The sequence below is a fragment of the Triturus cristatus genome, chromosome 1_1, assembly GCF_964204655.1.
Source record: "Triturus cristatus chromosome 1_1, aTriCri1.1, whole genome shotgun sequence".
NCBI classification, from domain to species: domain Eukaryota; kingdom Metazoa; phylum Chordata; class Amphibia; order Caudata; family Salamandridae; genus Triturus; species Triturus cristatus.
Window position 1 is genome coordinate 1,115,636,664 of NC_140579.1, and position 21,448 is coordinate 1,115,658,111.

Here is a 21,448-nt window from a genome sequence, read left to right on the forward strand (position 1 = left end):
TTGGAGGGGAGTAACGTGAGAATTTTTCCTGCAAAGGGATCGGGCCCTCCCCATGCATTGCTTTGTGGACCAGGCAGAGGGACTTGAAATGAATCCTTTCTCTGACCGGTAGCCAGTGAAGCTCTCGCAGCGCCTGTGTGGAGGAGGAATCGCGCCTGCGATTGAGCGCCAGCTTTGCTGCGGCTGATTGGACTCTCTGTAGTCCCTGCAGGATATATTGGGGAGCTCCTAAATACAGGGAGTTACAGTAGTCCAATCTACTGAGTACTGTACTCCTTACAATCAGGGCACGCGAGTTGCCTGGCAAAAACGGGAGGATCCGGCGGAGTACTCGTAGTAGCCCGAAACACACGCTGGCTGTCTTGTTTGCTGGTGAATCTAGTTGAAGATTGCTATCAAACAAGACGCCGAGGTTCCGGATAGTATTTGCTGGTATCAATGGAGCCTCATCCGGGGTCAGCCTGAACTCCATCGACAGATGATGACTTTGCCTCAGTGGCGAGTAGAACAGCACCTCAGTTTTGTCTCCATTAAACTGCAGGGAGTTACTCCGCAGCCAGTCTGTGGTCAAGCGCATGCAGTTTTGAAACTGTTCTAGGGGCATCGCCTGTTTTCCTTCCAGCGAGAACACCAGTTGTGTGTCATCTGCTTAGTTTACCAGTTCAACCCCAAACGCCTTAATAACCGCAAATAGTGGTTGCAGGTATATGTTAAAAAGAATGGGGCTGATACTGGAGCCCTGTGGAACCCCACAGGCTACGGGAGATTTTTCTGAAGAGAATGGTCCCAGCGTTACCATCTGTTGTCTCTCCGCAAGATAGGAGCGGAGCCACTGTAATGCTCGGCCCTTTACCCCTATCTCCTCCAGTCGCTCCAGTAGGATAGGGTGACTTACTGTGTCGAATGCGGCTGACATATCCAGGAGCACCAAGACAGCGGTGCTCCCGGTGTCAGCCCGCATTCGCAAGTTATCCAGCACGGTGACCAGAGCCAACTCCGTCCCATGCCCAGGGCGGAAACCGAACTGGTTCGTGTCTAGCAGATGATGCTCTTCCAGGAATTCCTAGAGAGATCTGCTCACAACCTTTTCCAGGATCTTAATAGGGAAAGGGAGCAAGGAAATAGGTCGAAAATTGGCCGGATTGGTAGGGTCCAGGGAGGGCTTTTTGATAAGAGGGGAAACCATAGCCTGCTTCCATCTTTCCGGGACCAGTCCTGCTTCCAGTGATTGGTTGCAGATCTGGCGCAGCCAGGGGAAGGTTAAATGGCCATATGATTTCCACACCTTCTGGGGCAGGGGGTCAAGGAGTGAGCCGGAGGAGATACTCCTGACCAAAGAGTCGAAGGTAAAGACCGACATGGTGGGGAAGGCGATCATCGAGTTTTGCTGGTCCAGAGTCCCATTAGTTGCTGTTTTTTTACTGGGATTCCGGGCAGTCGCTTCGTTATCCTTAAAAAGGTCGACAATTTTAGCCACTTTATCTTGAAAATTAGTGGCGATCTCATCACATAGCTTTTGAGAGGGTTCTACTTTATTCTCCAAGCAGGTTGGAGCTGAGATGGTTTTTGCTATTCTAAAAAGCTCCGTAATCCCATTTGGAGCTTGCAGGATAGATTGAGCATAAAAGTGAGCCTTACTTTCCAGAATAAGTAGTTTGTATCTGCTTAATGCTGACTTCAAAGTAGCCTTATCCCTATCCAAGTACCCCTTCCTCCATGCCCTTTCCGCCTTCTTGCATTGTGATCTTAGTTGTCTCAGATCATCGGTGTACCAGGGTGCAGAAATTTTCTTTCTGATTTTCACTTTTTTCATCGGAATCAAATTATCCAATGCAGTCGTGATATACTCATGGTATATGTTGTAGTTATCCTCCACAGTATTAGAGCTCTGGAAGGGGCTCACCGTGGGCGGTGTAAGGAGGGCGCCTGTCCTTGCTAATTTAGCCCAGTTTCTCCCTACCCGATACAGCCCGGCCGTATTAACTTGGGCAGGAGAATCAGCTAGCCGTATTGTGAAGTGTACCAGAAAATGATCCGTACAAATTTGAGGAGAGATGTTTAAGAGTTCCACCTCCGACTCATTTGCAAATAAGAGATCAAGTATATGTCCTCCCTGATGAGTCGGGGAGTTGACTAGTTGTTGAAGGCCAAGATTATGACATGTATTCTTCAGATCCCTCAGTTGGTTTCTCAGGCTAGCGTTCTCCCACCAGTTAAAATCTCCCAGGATGATCATGTTGGAGTGTAATAGGGATAGGTTGACAATGGTGTCAAGAAGGGGTTGCTGTAAAGTTTTACCCCCCGGAGGGCGGTAGCATAGCAGTCCTGATAAGAGATTGCCTCTGGCTTCCTGTAGCGAGAAGCCCATCAGTTCAAATCCCTCTAGCCTATCCACTTGTAATAGAGTGAAATTAAGTTCCTCCCTAAAGATCAGCCCTGCCCCTCCTCCCATGCCCTCGTCCCTGGATTTATATATAATTCTAAATCCATCCGGGCAGGCAAGTCCAATCTCCACAGCAGAATCCACTCTAATCCAGGTTTCTGTGAGAAACAAGGCATCTAGTTTCAGATCTTCAATTAGAAACGCTATTTCAGAGTAGTGCTTTACCAATGACCTGCTGTTGATCAGCCCACAGTTGAGGTGACCAGACGTATTGGCACGCACAATTCTTATGCTTGTCCCTGTGTCAATGGCGCTGCCATCGAGGTAATTGGCAGCAACAATTCCACTGTTTTCCCTCATGCCGATCGCAATCAGCTGATTTTTGGAATAAACATGGCGTACCTTGTTGGAGTCATGCTCGTCGGTCGGCGTCTGGCTCTCGTCCGGGGCGCGGACGGGCGCAGACGGGCTTGCCTCTGGCGCGCCTAAGAACGCTAACGCGCGTTTCAAAATGGCGCACAGCTTTTGGATCCAGACCGATCCAAGATGGCGCTCGCGGCTTCAGCAATGAGAAGATAGGCCCCGCTCTAAGCAGCAGGTGAGTAAGAGTTTTGTTTTAGGTGAGGGTATGTGAAGTAAGAACACAGTACAAACACAGTAAAAGACCGAGGATCCGGTCAGTAAAAATTAGCAGCAAGAAGAATTAGCAGCAGCAAGTTACCGGCCCTAAAGCCAGTGATGGCCCCCGTGGCAGTCCACTCTTAATGCTAGCGCGTAGTGTCAGAAATCAGCTGCGCGCTTGCATTGCTCTGCTTTTATGGTCCCCCGTCTAAGAACGCTAACGCACGTTTCAAAATGGCGCACAGCTTTTGGATCCAGACCGATCCAAGATGGCGCTCGCGGCTTCAGCAATGAGAAGATAGGCCCCGCTCTAAGCAGCAGGTGAGTAAGAGTTTTGTTTTAGGTGAGGGTATGCGAAGTAAGAACACAGTACAAACACAGTAAAAGACCGAGGATCCGGTCAGTAAAAATTAGCAGCAAAAAGAATTAGCAGCAGCAAGTTACCGGCCCTAAAGCCAGAGATGGCCCCCGTGGCAGTCCACTCTTAATGCTAGCGTGTAGTGTCAGAAATCTATAGGCATGAATCAGGAGGCCTTCAAATCTGTAGTCTCCCGCCTGAATCGGGAGGGTTGGCATGTCTGCTAGAGTTCCCTGATTTTGAAAACTAAAAACAGAGACAAGGCACAAACATCGAAGTAGGACTAAAAATGCTACGACCCTTTGTAGTGTGATGTTTACTAGTCTTTCCTCTCTTGTAACCCCTTCGTTGCCAGGCCCCCCTACCCAAAACCTTTTTTGGGCTATTTGGGGTATTTCGTTCTTAGGCCCCTATAACTTTTTGTCCACTTAATGTATCCATGCCAATTTTGAGTCCATTTTCCCCAACATCCTGAGGATTCTAAAGGTACCTAGGGTTTGTCGATTTTCCTGGAAGGGACCAAGACATTTGCCAACATACAGCTAAATATATTCCTTTTTATGGAAAAATGGGAAAAAGTGCTGCAGAAGTAAGCTTCTGTTTTTTTCCCTGCAATTGGTGTCAACAGAGGGTTTGCGGTGCTAAAGAACAAGTTACTTACCTTCGGTAACGCTTTTTCTGGTGGATACAGTATCTGCCTGTGGATTCCTCACCTTGTGAATATCCCCTGCGCCAGCAACGTTCGGAAACTTTTGTGGCAGTACACGCCGATGGGGTCAAAGACGACGTCACAGAGACACGGCTCCGCTCGCGACCCCGCTGACGTCTCCGGCTCCATAAGAAGACCTCGTCAGTTCCGCCCTTTTTTCCGTGCCTTCGAGGCACACGGACAGACTGACAGCAATATATACACAGTATACACAGTACATAATATGCAAAGCAACACACACAGTGTGGAGAATAAGTAGAAATGCAAAAGAAATAACACAATGCCTTTGACAGAAACAAATACCTTTTGAAACATCATTAATAGAATCGTAGGTATAGAAGGATGGACAATGGGGACGCGGGTGGGTCACTGAGGAATCCACAGGCAGATACTGTATCCACCAGAAAAAGCGTTACCGAAGGTAAGTAACTTGTTCTTCTGATGGATACATCTGCCAGTGGATTCCTCACCTTGTGAATAGAGTCCCACAGCAGTCCCCACTCCCGGAGGAGGGTGTCCACCATTCTATACCAGAAAATCCTGAAGGACGGAACGAGCAAAGTGTCCGTCCCTCCTCACCTCGGTGTCCAAGCAATAATGCTTCGCGAAAGTGTGGAGGGAGGCCCAAGTTGCCGCCCTACAAATGTCCTCCACAGGAACACCCCTAGACAAAGCAGAAGTGCAAGACTTTGCTCTAGTGGAATGAGCCCTTAAACCCTCTGGAGGTTCCTTACCAGCCAAAGAGTAGCATATCTTGATGCACAAGACAATCCACCTGGAAAGGGTGCGCTTGTGCACCGCTCGACCTTTCCTGCAGCCAACAAAGCCCACGAAGAGCTGGTCAGCAACTCTGAAGTCCTTTGTCCTGTCAAGGTAGAAGCTCACCGCCCTCTTAGGGTCCAAGCAGTGAAGTCTCTCCTCCTCCTTGGAAGGGTGAGGGGGAGGATAGAAGGTAGGAAGGGTAATGGACTGCCCCAGGTGGAAGGGAGTTACCACCTTAGGCAAAAATGCAGCCCTGGTCCTGAGTACCATTCTTTCAGCATGAATGGTCAAGAATGGGGGTTTTGAACTTAGAGCTTGAAGCTCACTTACCCTCCTTGCCGAGGTGATTGCAATAAGAAAAACCGTCTTAAAGGACAGCAATCTCAAGGGACACCTGTGTAAGGGCTCGAAGGGAGAACCCATAAGATAAGTTAATACAAGGCTTAAGTCCCATTGAGGCACAATAAAGGGAGTAGGAGGAAACCTGTTTGTGAGGCCCTTGAGAAACCTAAGCACAATAGGTTATTTGAATAATGATGGCTGATCTGGCAAGCAAAGGAAAGCTGACAAAGCCGATAAGTATCCCTTTACAGTAGCCACAGCAAAGCCTTGCTGGGCAAGCGAAAGGGCAAACTGTAGAATGTCAGAAAGACGAGCCTTCAAAGGGTCAATTGACTTCTCTCCACACCATAGTACAAATTTAGACCACCTATAGGAATATATGGATTTGGTGGAATGACGTCTGGCAGACAAAATTACATCTACCACATCAGATGGGAGAGAAAAAGAATTCAGGTTGCCCCGTTCAATCTCCAGGCATGAAGGTGTAAGCTCTGGAGGTGGGGGTGTAGAACCTGCCCCTCCGATTGCGAGAGGAGGTCTGCCCTGAGAGGGAGACGGAGCAGAGGGCACGAGGAGAGGTGGAGAACATCTGTGTACCACACCCTTCTTGGCCAGTCCGGGGCGATCAATATAACTTGGGCCCGGTCTTGGCGAATCTTCCTCAGAACCAGAGGAATCAAGGGTATGGGAGGAAACGCGTATAGGAGTTGAGAGCTCCAACTCAACTGAAACACGTCCCCCAACGCTCCCTCCATCGGATACTGGAGACTGCAGAATGACAGGCAGTGAGCATTCTCGTGAGTGGCGAACAGGTCCACCCGAGGAGTTCCCCACATTCGAAAGACATGACAAACCACCTCCGGAAGCAACCTCCACTCGTGGTCGGCGGAGAACTGCCGACTGAGACTGTCTGCACGTACGTTCAGAACTCTGGCCAGATGATTTGCCATCAGACAAGTCCGATGGTCCTGAGCCCAGGACCATAGACGCAGGGCCTCTCTGCAGAGACAAAGAAACCCCACTCCTCCCTGTTTGTTGACATACCACATCGCGGTAGTGTTGTCCGTTAGGACTTGAACCGACTGACCGCGAAGGGAAGGGAGGAAGGCCTTGAGTGCCAAACGAATCGCCCGTAACTCCAGAATGTTGATGTGAAGCAACCTTTCCTCTGGAGACCAAAGAACCTTGATCTCCAGATCCCCCAGATGAGCACCCCACCCTAAAGTGGATGCATCCGTTATCACTGTAGCCACCGATGGAGGCAGATGAAAGGGCTTTCCTTGAGACAGATTGCCCCCCACGCTCCACCAAGACAGATCCGCTGCAGCTTCTCTGGAGATCCTCACAGACTCCCTGAGATCTCCTTTGTGCTGATACCACTGCCTGCGGAGGCACCACTGGAGCGCCCTCATGTGCCAGCGTGCATGGTTGACCAACAGAATGCAGGAAGCAAACAGACCGAGCAGGCAAAGGACCTTCAGAACTGAAACGACCGCTTCATTGTAAAACAAAGGAATCATTTCCTGTATGTCGAGAATCCTTTGAGGTGGAGGGAATGCTCGACACACAGTGGTGTCCAGTACCGCACCTATGAACAGGTTGCGCTGAGAGGGCACCAGGTGAGATTTGGGCACGTTTATCGAAAAACCCAATTTGAACAACAGCTGAGTTGTATCCTGCAGATGATGTAGCACCTTCTCTGGCCACTCCGCTTTGATCAGCCAGTCATCCAGATAGGGGAAAACAGAAATCCCCGACCTTCTGAGATGGGCTGCCACCACTGCCATCACCTTCGTGAAGACTCGGGGTGCAGTAGTAAGACCAAACGGAAGGACCGCAAACTGATAATGTTGCGACCCTACCGTAAACCGGAGATACTTCCTGTGCGACTTCAGGATGGGAATGTGGAAATACGCATCCTGCAAGTCGATCGACACCATCCAGTCCTCCTGATTCAGCGCTTGAAGAACCTGAGCAAGGGTGAGCATCTTGAACTTCTCTTGCTTTAGAAAAAGATTCAAGATTCTGAGGTCCAATATCGGACGCAATCTGCCGTCCTGTTTCGGAATCAGGAACCACCTCTATCGCACCCTTTTGAAACATCTTCAGGACTTCCTCCTGCAGGAGAAGACGGTGGTCCTCTGAACAAGACCCTTGACAAGGAGGGTAATTTGGAGGGAATTCCCGAAAGGGAAGGGTGTACCCATTTTCTACAAGATCCAGAACCCAGAGATATGTAGTTACAGATTCCCAATCTTGTAGAAAATGGGTAAGCTGGCCCCCCACAGGACCAGCATGATCCAGAATGGCGGATCTAGGGCTGCTTTGCGGTGGTGGGAGGGGCTGAGGAGGAGGAAGAGGAGGAGGAGAGTTGACGGCCACGTGAGCGACCACTGATTCTACCTCTGTATCCTTTGGACAAAGAGCTTTGCTGCTGCTGCTGCTGTTGCTGCTGGGTCTGTCTGTAGGAACGAAAGGTTGCCCTCCCGAAGCCACTGTATCTTTTAAAAGACCCCCTCGACTGGGATTGAAGGCCCAAAGATCTAGCTGTAGCCCTGCTCTCCTTAAAGCGTTCAAGAGCAGCATCAGCCTTCTTACCAAACAAACCAGACCCATCAAATGGCAGGTCCAACAAAGTCGACTGTACATCCGGGGAGAACTCAGCTACTCACCTCTGCTGGTGGCAACAGAAGACCCCATGACTCTCGCCACTGAGTCTGCCGTGTCCAGCCCACTTTGAATCACTTGGCGTGCTGCCGCCTGGGCATCAGTCAAAACTTCATTAAAGCCGAGTCTATCTTCCTCAGAAAGCTTTGGTGCCAATTTTTTCGCCGAGTCCAATACAGGGTCAATAATGGCCTCATTAAAAGGCAACAAAGGCTCAGAAACTGTAGTGGGCGAATGCAGCACCTCAGTCAGAATATTTGATCTGAACTCCGTAGTTGGCAACTGAAGATCTAGCAGCTCTGCAGCCTTCCTGATGACTGCATGGTAAGGAGCCACATCTTTCGAGGGTTCATCTGAAGGTGGAGTGATTTTCCACTCAGGAGACAAATCCAGTCCACTAGCCTCCTTAAGCTCCTCAAACACCTCATCAAACTCAACCAGCTCTCCCTCTTCAGCCTCTTCCAAAAGGTACCTCCTTTCATCCACCACTCTCTGTGCTTCCCTTCTGGATCGAATCCGCACAAGAGGCGTCGGTGGCGCCGTGTTCGAATCCGACGGCGCCGGCGTCGAACGTGGATCCGCAGGAGCAGCCGGCGTCAAACGAGGTCGAGCCGGCACCGGTGAAGAAGGAAGCGGCGTCGACGTCCTCGGCGCCGGTAGATGCCAAGACGGCGTCGCCGAAAAAAATGGCATGAAAGGAGCCTGCGGATAGACCTGCGGCACTCCCAGGTTAAACGCCATTGGACCCATCGGACCCGCAGGTGCACCAGTGGTATACAAGACCCTCGAAAACACCCCATACATCGCATTCAGATAATGCGAGGGTTCCTGACCTGGTCCAGGGAATGCAGGGGTACTGGTCAGGCATCACCGGACTCGGGCCAACCGGCGCCGACGGTGGAATAAGCGGCATCGCAGGCTCACCCGGGACTTGAAGATCCTCAACCGGGGCCGGAGACGGAACCGGAGATGGAGCCGGAGATAGAACCGGCGTCGGGGATGGCACCGGACCCGGAGATGTAGCCGGAGCCGGCGAAGTCACAGGAGAAGAAGGACCAGGAGGAGAATCCGGAACTGGTGAAGGAGACACGGATTCCTTTCGGCGTCGAGTCGGCGACTTCGACTTCGGAGCCGAGCTCTTATCAGAGTGATGATGAGAAGAATGCCTCCTCTTCTTCTTATGCTTCTTGGTTCGCGAAGCATGCCCCGAAGTCGACTTCGACGCCGACCTCGATCGTGACCTCGATCTCGACTTCCTTCTTCCTCTCTTTTCCTTTTTCATCCTAGCGATGCAAGACAGCAAGAGCAACCATCCACATCGTGGTCAGATGACAGACACCAAACACAGTTGTCATGTGGATCCGTGATCAACATGTGTTTGCCACATTCCCGACAGGGCTTGAAGCCCGACTTCTTCGTCGACATCTTCTTCGAAGAGAAACAGGGAAACCCAGAAGAAACACAAAGTAACAGTAAAGCTACCAACAGCAATTCCCGAAATCCGTTGGTGTCGACGGCGCGGAAAAAAGGGAACTGACGTCATCACGCCGACGAGGTCTTCTTATGGAGCCGGTGACGTCAGCGGAGTCGCGAGCGGAGCTGTGTCTCTGTGACGTCGTCTTCGACCCCATCGGCGTGGACTGCCACAAAAGTTTCCGAACGTTGCTGCCGCAGGGGATATTCACAAGGTGAGGAATCCACTGGCAGATGTATCCATCAGAAATCACAATTTTACCAGCTTTCAGGAACAGGCAGACTTTTGTCAGAAAACCACATTTTTCAACACAGTTTTGGCATTTTACTGTGACATAGCCCATTTTTCCTATTTTTGTACTTTCAACCTTCTTCCAGTTACTGGTAGAAATGGGTGTGCAACCAATGGTGGATTCCGGAAAGCTATACATTTCTGAAAAGTAGACAAATTTCTGAATTCAGCAACAAGTGATTTGTGTAGATCCTCCAATATTTTCCTACAGAAATAAAAGTTCAAAAAAAAAAAAATGAAATGGAGTTGAAAAAAACAGTCATTTGTGTGGATAAGAAAACATTGGGGGATCCACACAAGTCACACATCCCTGGACTCCCCTGGGTGTCTAGTTTTCAGAAATGTCTGGGTTTGGAAGGTTTCCCTAGATGGCCAACGGGCATGGGACCAATAACACAGGTGATCCCCTTGCAAAAATAGGTTGTTTTGTGATAGATCATTTTGATGTCTACGTAATACGTTTTGAGTCGTTTCCTGTGGTGGGCACTAGGCCTACCCACACAAGTGAGGTACAATTTTTATCGGGAGACTCAGGGAATGCTGGGTGGAAGAAAGTTTGTGGCTCTCCTCAGATTACAGACCCTCATTTGGCTTCCCGTCAAGAAGAGAGTAACCTTCAAATTACTCACCCACGCCTACAAATCCCTCCACAACATTGGACCCAAATACCTCAACGAAAGAGTCTCCTTCCATGGACCGAAAAGGAACCTCCGCTCCGCCGACTTTGCCCTGGCAGAAACCCCATGCATCCACAGAAACAAAGCAGGCAGAAGAGCCTTCTCCTACGTCGCAGCCAAGGCCTGGAATGAGCTTCTGCTCAACATCAGACGCACCCCCACCCTGCACCCCTGCACACCTTCAGGAAGAGCCTCAAGACCTGGCTCGTCTAATGAACCGGTGCGACACCCAGTACGTTTTGGGCCCTTCTCGGACACGGGTTCTTGGCCCACTCATACAAGTAAGGTAGCATTTTTTTGGGAGACCTGGGGGAGCGCTAGGTGGTAGGAAATTTGTGTCGGCCCAGTGATCCTACAACTTTCCCACACAGAAATGTGAGGAAAACATCATTTTGTATTCTAAATTTGAGGTTTGCTGGGGATTCTGGATAAGAAACTGTTGGGCAATCCATGCAAGCCACACCTCCCTGGACTCCCTCGGGTATCTAGAAATGTCTGGCTTTAGTAGGTTTCCCTAGATGGCCACCGAGCCCGGCAGTCAAAAATGCAAGTGATGCCCCCCCCTTGCAAAACCAGGTAATTTTATGATTGATAATTTTGATGCCTCCACAATTCGTTTTGGGTCCTTCGCTGTCACGGGTACTTGGCCTACCCACACAAGTGAGGTAGCATTTTTATCAAGAGACTTGGGGGAATGTTGGGTGGTATGAAATTTGTGCAAGCCTGATGATCCCACAACTTTCCCACACCGAAATGTGAGGAAAACGTGATTTTTCTTTATCTAAATTCGAGGTGTGCAGGGGATTCAGGGTAAGAAAATTTGGAGGATCAACGCAAGCAACACCTTCCTGGACTTCCCCAGGTATCTAGTTCTCAGAAATGTCTGGATTTGTTAGTTTTCCCTTGATGGCCGCCGAGCCCGGAATCAAAACCACAGGTTACCCCCTTGCAAAACCAATTTGTTTTGTGAACAATAATTTTGATGTCTCAACAATACATGGCCCACCCACACAAGTGAGGTAGCATTTTTATCAGGAGACCTGGAGGAACGTTGGGTGGTATGAAATTTGTGCTGGCCCAGTGATCCCACATCTTTCCTACACAGATATGTGAGGAAACAATATGTTTTTGTTAATTAATCAAATTTACAAAGGCTTCTGGGAAAGTAAACCTTGTGGGATCCACACAAAACATACCACATATTATTCCCTTGGTGACTAGTTTCCAAAAAGATGTGAGATCAGAAGGTGTTCACTACAGAAAGAGTATGCACTGACAGTAAAAAGCAAAAAAAACACCAGAACATCACAGCACACCCATCCACTAGTCAATCACTGGCCTTCTGGTTGGAAATGGCACAAGGGTAAGTAAATGGTTCATTAAAAACAACTATATTCATCAAAGACTTTACAAAATACAATCCACAAAAGTCTTTGTTAGTAATTTCAACATTAGATGAAAGAACCACTGACTTGCAGCTCGTGAGCTGTAAAGCCACACCAAGGCATCAACCGCTTTACAGCCCATTCACAAGCCTTTCATGCGTCAGACACAGACAACCATTCACACTGCCAGCTGCTGGCGATCACAATACAACACTTACATTTACAAACAGCTCCATTCAAGGGCCCATCACTCTCATACGCCACCAGCACTAACACATATCTCACCACCAAGCTCCAAAACATCAGACAACTGACAAACACACCTCAGGCAAGTCAATATACATACTGGCTACCAGCCACCAACATGCCAGGCCAGTTTACACGCACTGCCCTCCAAGCAAGTGCCAGCCTACACACACAGTCAGCCAACCGCCAGTCTACACGCACCGCTAGCCAAATGCCAGTCCACACGCACTGCCAGCCAAGCGCTAGTCCACATGTACCGCCAGCCAAGAGCTAGTCTACACGCACTACCAGCCAAGCTCCAGTCCAAATGCACCGCCGGCAAAGCACTAGTTCACACACACCGCCAGCCAAGCGCTAGTCTACACACCCTCCCAGCCAAGCGTGAGTCTACACACACTGGGAAACAAACACCAGTACACACATTCCGTCAGCAAAACTCCACTACACACACACATAAACTTTCTCTGATGTCTAGTGGTTTTGTGACCCCCTTGGGGGCAGATGGCTCCAAAAAATATGGCTAATCTGTCCCAAAGGTGGGGGGCAGGGAAAAAAATGGCCACAATATTGCCTCCATAATGGCGAGCAACCCTTGCCCAAGGTGCCGCTCCCTGACATATAAATAAAGAATATCTCTGTGTCTAGTGGCTTTCTGCCGCCCTTAGGGGCAGATGGGCCTAAAATTACGGCCAATCTGCCCCCGGGAGGCAGAAAATGGCTAAAATATGCCCCCATAATGGGGAGCGACCCTTGCCCCAGGGGTCACTCCCCAACATATAAATACGTTGAGTCCTGGGAGTCTAGTGGCATTTGGCCTAAAAAGAAAAGGTCGATCTGCCCTGGGGGGGGCGGGAGGGTGTCGGAGGGTGGGGCTAATGGCCAGAAAATGGCCAAAATATGCCCTCATAAAGGGGCCACTCCCCAACATATCAATAACTTGAATGTCTGGTGTCTAGTGGCATTCTGCGCGGCAGATGGGCCTAAAAATAAGGCTGATCTGCCAACGGGGGGGGGGGGGGGGGGGCAGAGAACGACCAAAACAGTGACCAAATTAATAAGGAGCGACCCTTGCCCTAGGTGCCACTCCCCTACAAATAAATATGCGCAAAGAATCACTGGTCGCCTTGTGGATGCATTCCTGCTGTGCGATCGCGGCCCTACCCACGATCGCACAGCAGGAATGCACTGCAAAGAGACACAGAGGGAAAGGAAAAACTCCATACTTTCCCCTGTGCCTCTTTGCCACCCCTGCTTCCCCCAGGAGAAAAAACATACTTTTTTCTCCTATGGGCTGGAAGCAATGGCTTCCAGCATGTCCCCGCACTGCTCTGATGATGTTGGTGTGCAGTACGCACGATAACATCATCAGATCACCGAGTGGGTGGTGCGGGGGTGGCAGCGGAAGTGCTTCCGCTGCTATCCACGGTGGGGGCCCATAGATTGGCAGCCCATTGGGGAGCGCCAGCACTTCCCCTGTGGGTGGGTGTCATGACAGAACAGTTCCGTCATTGACACAAGAGCGGCACAGCCGATGACGGTAGCGATCCATCACCAGCACTGAACCGGTCTTGTAATTATGGACTCACTCTAGGGGTGTGGAAGTGTGCCCTCTGTGAGACACACTGGTGCAGGGTCACCCCTTGTCCACCGGTCCGAGCCAGTAAGGAGAATCAACACTGCAGTGAAGTTCTAATCAAACAATGTATTCACACTCATTAGCGGGGGCTCCGTCCAACGAGCACCAAGAGATACTCAAGGAGGAAGCGCGCCGAACAATGATTACATGGGTTTATACAGGAAGAACCCACAAACAGAGTACGCTCAATGGTGATAATAGAGAATAGGAAGGACACACTATGAAGCAATACAAACACCAACAGCCTTGGTGGTTTAAACAACTTTAAGCCCTGCAGCTGCACAACAAGATAAGTTATCTACCTACACCCCAGATCATAGATTAACCATTAACAAGAAACTTAAAGCAGACGCCAGCTGTTCTTTTGTGCTGCTCTGCACGTAAACATGTTTGCAATGCCCCAATCTGACTTCTTTGCACACTATGAGCAGTTGGAGTTCCAAGGACAAGATAGAGGCTGAGGAAAGGACATAAATGGATGCCTTATAGGCCAATACAACAAATAGCAAAGTCGTTTTCGACAGATCCTCCTTTTAGCCTATGCTAATCCATTTTTTCTTTTCAAAGCACAAAAATTAGTCCTGGATATCAATCAACATAAGGTCGTCAACTTCCTGTTGTACCATCATTTGCTTATTTAATGCATGAAAGTCAACTGGGGGAAGCTTGACATTGGTGCAGGCAGGCATGCAAATTGTACATACCATAGGGGACACTGAGTACAACAACAGCAAGTAAGAAAGGTCGCTCCTATTATCACTATTACCATCAATATTTTCCAACCCCAAGTGGAAAGCATGCCCCAAAACCATTCCGACCAAGTCCATGTTCCTTTTTCCTGGTGTATTTCTGCAGCTATTATATGTAGTTTGGAAATAGCATCATACACTGAAGGGGCATTATCAGGGACATACACACAGCAGCTACTTCCTATGATGCGGCATGCCCCTCCCGATCGGCCAGTATCACATCTAAAACCATCCAGTTTTGTAAAGCCACAACTCTAGTAACTTGGAGCTCCTCTGTGATGTTTCCAAGGGCTGCCGTTGTTTGAGTGATCACTGCCTCTACCACTCGAGTCAGGCGTCTTATCTTCCTGATGTTTACTACCAGACCGATAAAGAAAAAGAATCACAAATTGAAGTCAAGATACTGCTGTAATGAAGTGTTAGTTTGATCCACCACATCAACCTCTATATTTAGATCGAATTAGGGAAGAATCATTAAACAATCGTCGATCTTTGTTATAGGGGCCACAAACACGGGAGGAGCCAGGAAGGACACATAGCATGTTCCAGACCATCCGCTTGGCAAATGAAAAATAGCCTTTATTTCCACAAACGAATTAAGTATTATGGGTTGCTAGAAAACTGCTATTGTTTGCTCCAGTTATGTTTAATACTGTAATGCAATCACTTTTCCCCACAGGGGCACTGCCCACACTGCTTACACAAAGTGGGGCTCGCGCTCTCGTGACAGTGATGACAGGAGGCCCAGTCCCTTGGCTGTTCGGGTGTTAGGAAAGACATACCCTGTGGTGGAATTTCCTTTACCATATTCCTCCATTTCCCATAGGGTCCCCTTAGCTTGCAAGTTGCCGTCATCATCGGGGTAACAAGCTTTATTCAATTGTGCATTAAGTCCCCCTACATCAGCTGTGGAAACATTGTTAACCTCAGAAGCCCACGGTAGGGGGTAGGGGAATGAGGGGCGTTCCCCCCCTTCCTCTGGTGGGCCGGCAACATGCCACAGGTATCACTGAGCATGTGTCACAACCTGCACTGAACCTAGTTCAACCGATTCTGCGATCCCACCGTGCTACAGCCGAACCATCCCATTAATTGGGAGCAGGTCCTCCGATGTCTCTATCTGCTCCTTTCCTTCTTGGTCGCAGATCGTACCTTGTTACCGCAGGTGTAGTCTGATCTGGGAACAGAACTTCTTCGTGCGTAGGAGCAATGTTCTTCTGGGTTTGCAATATCTTTTTAGAATCGCCTCTACCTTCTGGGTGGAGGACAGTTGCTGGTACCCTCTTGCAATGGGAAGCGTGGATCCAGTTCTTCCTGTTGGTGATGCGGACAGCGGTCCGAGTTGCAAGCAGAACTTGTTCGGGGCTCTACCAGCCGGGTTCCAAGTTCTTGGAGCATTAGAAATTCTTTGTTAACACGAAATCGCCAGGCTGGAGCCGGTGGGCTAGACCTTCTGAATTGTCAGGTATGGCTTCATGTACTTTTTGGTGAATTAGAGACAATTTTTCGGTTAAGTTTTTTAAATAATCACTGAGGACGGGGTACTGTATTTCTTTTATTATATTTGGTCTTGGGGGTCCCGACACATTCATAGGCCTTCCGAACACTACCTCATAAGGGGAGAGACCAGTCTTACTGTGTGTGATGGAACAACCCGATAACAGGGCTAGGGGCAAAGCATCTGGCCATTTAAAGCCTGTTGTTGCCTGTATTTTAGCAAGTTTAAGCTTCAGTGAGGCATTGGACTGTTCTCCAAGTCCCGCTGCCTGAGGGTAATTGGCAGCATGACACTTCTATTTTACCCCTAGATCTTTCATTAGGTACTCTATTATCTGACCAGTGAAGTGAGGGCCTTTGTCACTCCATAGGACCCTACAAATTCCAAATCGATGGAAGAACTCGTTCAACAAAATTTTGGCAGTTGTCAAAGCAGTATTATCTTTGGTTGGATAGGCCGCTTCCCACTTGCTAAATGAACAAACCACCACTAAAGCATACTTCAAGTTGTTCCAACGTTCCAACTGGATATAATCCATTTGAAGTGCTTCAAAGGGTACCTGGGGTGGAGGAAATCCACCTGTGGGAGTTGATACCCCCTTCCCAGGATTGTTTTGTAAACATATCATAAAATGCCTTACTAAATATTCAGCTGTTTTACGAATGTCCGGATTGTCCCAAACCTTCTCTAGTTGGGAGATGGTGTCCTTAGCTCTAACATGGGCAGGCCCATGAGCCATAGTCAAAAAGGGCAGTAAATAGGCATGGGGCAATTTCCATTTCAACATGTCTTTGGACCTCCAACATCCCTCATCCTCTAACTCCCCTTTCTTTTCCCATTCTGCCTTTTCTTTTTCAGTAGCTGACTGTTGTATCTCCTGAACCTCCATGTTCATGTTTTCCCATCTTTCAGCCTGGGACCGTAACACATACATTGTGCTTGTTTGAGTGCTTGCAGTATCCCGTGCTACCTCATCTGCGAAAGCATTTCCTTGTCTCACCTTATCTGTAACTTTCTTGTGGGCACTACATCTGATAATGGCCATGCTCTTTGCTAATGTCAGGGCAGTGAGGAGGCAATTTACCAGTTCACTGTGTTAAATCTTGGCACCATGTGAAGTTAGGAACCCCTGTTCTTTCCAAAGCTTATCAAAATTATGTGCCACACCAAATGCATACTGGCTGTCAGTATAGATATTTACTGACAATCCCGGACTGAGTTCACTGGCCCTCAAGAGCGTGATGAGTTCAGCAGCTTGGGCTGATCTTTGAGGAATACGAGCTGTTTCTACTACTGTCTGTAATGTTGTTATGGCATAGGCTGCAGAAGTGGTGCCATCAGGTAGTTTTAAACAAGAGCCATCCACCCATAGTTCTCCTTCAGGATCTAACAAGGCTGCGTCTCTGAGATCTACTCTTCCCTTGGTTTGTTCCTCCGTCAGAAAAATACAATCATGCAAATCATGGGGTTGTTCAGCTGGTAAGGGCAACAATGTGGCAGGATTCAATGTCAAACATCTCTTGAGTGTAATATGGGGTGCCAGAAGTGTACGTTCGTATCCTGTGAGCCTAGCACTAGTCAGATGCTGTGTCTTGGTTTGGTTAAGCAGCGCATCTACAGAATGTGGTACCATAACCATAAGTTTGCTGCTCAGTACTATCCCTTCAGATTGCCGTATGGAGATGGCCGTAGCAGCCACCACCATAAGACAACCCGGGAGTCCTCTGGCCACTGGGTCCAATACAGCTGAAAAGTAAGCGCATGGGCGATGTTTGCTGCTGTGTGGCTGTGTCAAGACTGATAATGCACACCCTTCTCTCTCATGCACATATAGTGTAAAGGGTTTGGTGTAATCAGAGGTACCCAACACAGGAGCAGAACAAAGGGATGCACAAAGCTGTTGATATGCATTCTGACATTCAGATGACCATGGTAGAGGAAAGGGGTTGTCTTTAGTAACAAGGGACAAAAGGGGTTTGATGATGAGTGAAAAATTTGGGATCCATTGTCTACAGTAAGAGGTGATACCAATAAGTGCTCAGACCTCTTTTTGTGTATGGGGAATAGGAGTGTGTATGATAGTTTGAATCCTATCCTTGGTGAGAGTACGTCCCTCCTTCGATAAGAGGTGACCAAGATAGGTGACCTCTGGTCGATAATATTGCAATTTATTCCTAGAGACCTTATGTCCTTTAGCAGCAAGATGGTGCAATAAGGAGAGGGTGGCCTCTTGGCAATGTTCAGTTGTATCGGCCGCGAGCAGGATGTCATCGACATATTGGATGAGTGTGACTCCAGTGGGTAAAGAAAGTTCATTCAACTGCCACTTGAGTGCCTGGCTATAGATGCTAGGACTTTCTGTATAGCATTGGGGGGCTCTACAGAATCTAAATGAACGACCTCTAAGCGAAAATCCCAAAAGATATCTACTATCCCGATGTGTAGGGATGGAGAAAAAGGCATTCTTAAGGTCAATAACAGAGAACACAATGGCTGTGGGCGGAACCAATGTCAACAAGGTGGTAATATCAGAAACAACGGATATTGAGGAACTACTATCTTATTCATTTCTCTCAGATCAATCACAAATCGGTAAACTTTGTCCTGTATTCCATCCCCTCTTTTAAGAACAGGAAGAAAAGGGCTATTACACACATTAGAGGAGACTTCCTCAATGACCCCTATAAGTATCATGTCATCAATAATGTGCATTAGCGCATCTTTTTCTTCTTTTGATATTTTGTATTGCGGGACACTTGGCTAGAAAGCACCTTCCGGAACCCGTATGTGAACTGGGGGAATGTCCATTTTTCCAACATCTGTGTCTGCAGTAGCCCAGACACACGGGGGAACTGAATCGAGGTCCGAGCATGGGGAAATGTTACATTGTTTAGGCGACGTTTTCCTTCCAAAGATGACACACTCCAGATGGGGAGCAATGTATGGAAGCATGAAAATATTTCAAAAGATCAAGTCACAAATTATCAGGAGCATGCGGGGGAAGCAAAAAGGGTGCAGAGGTAATAAAAATGTTACCCTGTAAATGTAGTTTTCAGAACAGAGGGCTAGGGGTTGGAGTCCCATTGAACCCCACTGATGTTATTATCCGGTCAGACAAGGGTGTCCCAGGGACCAGTTGTTGAGATATCACACTATGTGTCGCCCCTATATCTACTAGGAATTTCTGATCCTGCCCAAGTATGGTAGCTGTTATATAGGGTCCTGACTGATCTACAGGTGTCTCGACTGGTCCTCCTTGTCCTACACTGTCCTAGCCAAAGTGCATTCCTATGGCATCATCCGGTTCATAGTCATCCAAAGAATATGGATTATTCCTTTGATCAAAATAATGATCCGAGCTATTTCTGCCTGAATTTTGTTGTGGCTGTCGTGGGGCTTGAGCTCCCTGGTTATTACTTGCTTGTCCCCTGCCCCTCCCACTAGAAGCTAAGACGGGGCATTCAGAACGCCAGTGTCCTATTTCTTTGCAATAGGCACATTGATCCGGTCCTAATGGTGTCTGTCTACACGGTGGGCCTGAAAGGGATGTGTTCAGGTTGTTATATTGGCCCCGGGCCATGGCCCCTGCCCTGGGGCCCGTAGGCCTTTACCACCATAACCTTTGTTTTCAACTCTTTCATTTTACCTTCCTCCTTCTCCTGCTCATCCGTCACTTGGTTCTGATAGTATTGGGCCATATCCAATATAGCTTTCGGAGAGGCTGAGGCCCATGTACTCTCAGACCCCTTCAAACAAGCAGATATTTCAGGGAGCAAATTCCCAACAAATCAGTCTACAAATAAATGGGAGCTTGTAGGCGTAGGTGTATCCTGGCCACTAAAATCATGTAAAACGTCCTCAAAGCGAGTAAAGAAATCAGGGACAGATTTGTCCTTTCTTTGTTTACAAGCAGTAAGGAATGTCCAATCTATTTTCCGTAGGGGAATTATTGTTTTTATATAAGTGAGTATGTTGCCAGGGAGGTTCAGTATAAGCTGAGTTGGTTTTTACCCGGCTGCCTATCCGCTTCAGCTGCCATTAATGCAGTCCAATCTCCTCCTAGCTCGGCAACATGATCTTGTTTCCGAGTGAGTCGCCACATATCCGGCGGTAAGATCATGCTGAAGAACATATCAATGTCAACTAACGTCATAACACAAGAGTCAATGGCTGCCTGTACTTCGTCATAGAAACCTCCGGGGTCCTTTCGAATATCAGGTAAAGTGGCCTTAAGAGTGAGGACATCCATCCTTTTCCAGGGCGTATATATACAACTATACATGAAATGGGCTCTGGCATTGGGGCTGTTAGGATCATCACTGTCTGCATTCCCCTTTCTGGGGCGTGGCTTCCCTCATTGGTCTCATGCATGAAAAAGCAAAGAGTTCATCCCGGTGCCGCAATATAGTGGTGATGGCAGTATTAGCCAGCCCCATAGAGAATGTACCCACTTGACACTGTCGACTAATGTCCCTAACATCTTGCGGTCCATTTTTCCCAGTTACCATTTCCCACTGGTTTAGAAACTGATAAGAAACTTTATTTATAAAACAGAATAATTTCCCTTCATTAAAACCTCTCATATGTTCAAATATTTCTATATCATCCATATCTGGATCATTAGGCCATTCCTGAACTAATTGTTGTGTCATGTCCTCGCGTTCTGGTAATGCAGCAGAACGCAAAACTCAGGGAGGAGAGGTAAGGGCACGATCAGTCCGGACATGAGGGGACAAAGGAATGTTTGGATGATTTGGGACAAATGGCAGAGGGGGTGCGGGCGGAGGCGTAGGAGGTGCAATATTTGGGGGAGCAGGGGGAAGGGGTGCGGAGGGGGCATATGGGGGTGGGGATCGCTCGATCAATAATTTCTCAGTCTCTGAGTCATCATCCTCCCGGTGCACATGCACCGAAACAACCAGTCGAACAGCATATTCTTTAAGTGTTCTTAATCTGTGTTCCCTATCTAAACATTCCATGTTGCTCTGCACTTCTTTCCCTTTTAATTCAGTGTACTTTTGGAACACTGTTCTCCTTCCCTGTTTCTTTCTAAGTTTCTCCTCTTTTTTTTTTTTTTTTTTTAAACATGTTTTTATTGGCTTTTGTTAGTAATTTCGTTACATATCATTGTTGGATGACAATATCGCAGAGTACAAGTGTCCAATCAGGTGAGATCAATCATCACGTTTACAATAACCTTCACCACACTCATGTGCAGTGTAACCGGTGTTTGCCATACTATATAATACAAACCAGGGAAGGGAGGGGAAACTAGGGGCAGCCATGGACCGTCAGAGAAGGGTCAGCCAGACTACAGCTCAGGTGGACTGTAGGGCAACTGGTGAAGCAGCGCATTGGGAACCCCAGGGCGGGGTACGACTATGCAGGTGGACATACGGCATGGGTGCAGGCCCCGTAGCAGCGGGGAGAGGAACCTGGTCCCCCTAAGGTGAGTGTGTAGTATTAAGGGGGGTCGTCACCTGGGTGAGTTTGTGTCGGGCGTGGCTGTGTGGCAGTATGGGTAGTCGCGGTTGTGTTCTGGTCAGCTAGGGGTTGGGATTGTTTAAACTGATGCATTATCAGCGCCCACTCCAGGGAGATCGGGGTTTTGCGTATGCCCTTCGCCTCCTCCTCCCGCAGAGCGTCCTCC